Source organism: Quercus suber, unplaced genomic scaffold, assembly GCF_002906115.3.
Source record: "Quercus suber isolate HL8 unplaced genomic scaffold, Cork oak 2.0 scaffold_412, whole genome shotgun sequence".
NCBI lineage: Eukaryota > Viridiplantae > Streptophyta > Magnoliopsida > Fagales > Fagaceae > Quercus > Quercus suber.
In genome coordinates this window covers 1,047-2,101 of record NW_027069863.1, presented here as the reverse complement: position 1 = coordinate 2,101, position 1,055 = coordinate 1,047, and the positions used below count along the sequence as shown (strand labels likewise).

At 34.2% G+C, this 1,055-nt stretch overlaps 1 long non-coding RNA gene across 1 annotated transcript; it reads right to left on the bottom strand.

Annotated features, from left to right (window-relative positions):
• Positions 1-51: 51 nt before the first annotated feature.
• Positions 52-838, bottom strand: LOC136062421 (uncharacterized). The gene is made up of 3 exons (XR_010624161.1): positions 764-838; positions 549-642; positions 52-427 (listed from the first exon to the last, which is right to left on the bottom strand). It is a non-coding gene; the product is annotated as an uncharacterized LOC136062421 (long non-coding RNA).
• Positions 839-1,055: the final 217 nt, after the last annotated feature.

Genomic DNA, 1,055 nt, shown 5'->3' with positions numbered 1-1,055 from the left:
ACGTTGTGGCAGGCACACCACACCGGTGACATCCATAAAGAAGGAAAGGCTTAGAGAGGCGAGTATGGAAAGGAGCACTAGGTGCATGGAGACACTGAAAGAATGGATTTCCATTTATATATATGGACAGTTTTGTGCTCGTACTGCGCTCAGACTAAGGAGTCTCTGGTGTCTCAGGCGTCAATAATACTGAGATCCAATGAAGAAAGCCAAGCCACATACCGTTGAACTTTTCAAAAATGATATGGGTTTGAAAAATTAAAATCAGTCAAAAGGAGACTTCTTTTTCCACGATTTGTGATTCATTAATAATAAAATTGATTTTTATTTATTTATTTTGAGAGGTAAGTAGTGGAGAAGGGAACCTGAGATCTGAAAAAGGACTACCATCAAATATGGTATCTATTAGCTTTGGCAGGGGTGGAACCTGAAATTAAAAAAAGAAAAAAACGAAAAAAAAAAAAGAAGGAGAAATTTATAAACCACAAGATAAATAAATAGAAATTGAATTGAAATATAAAAGAAAAAAGAGAAGAAAATTTGTGTACCTTTAAAGATTTTAAAGCTATTTTTGTTAAGAAAAAGAAAGTAGTTGAATGTGAATGTGACCATGAGATCAATAAAGAGACGGAAGTCACTGACCTGTGAGAGAAATTGCACTAAGATGAGAAGAAATTTATATATGTCAATCTCATGAAACTATTGTCTCGTTCATATGTAGGTCTATGTGATACAATGATCTCACAAGATACCCCTTACCTACCGTGATATGAGTAAATTGAGTGGTTCATGGTTGGAAAGTAAAGTAAAACACATGTAAAGTTGAATGAAACCTTTGAGAAGATACTAGTAAAACACATAAAATAAAAAAGAAGTGTTGATTGGCTAATGGCTAGCGTGCTTGGGAAAGCATTTTGGGACTTGAAATGGACATGGACAGGGGCGGGGGGCTGGGTCATCTCATACCAAAAAAAAAAAAAAACCTACGGTCATTTCCTTTCTAGATTTTATCTACAATAAACTTTTTGTATTTACTCAAAATTTGTAAAATATTT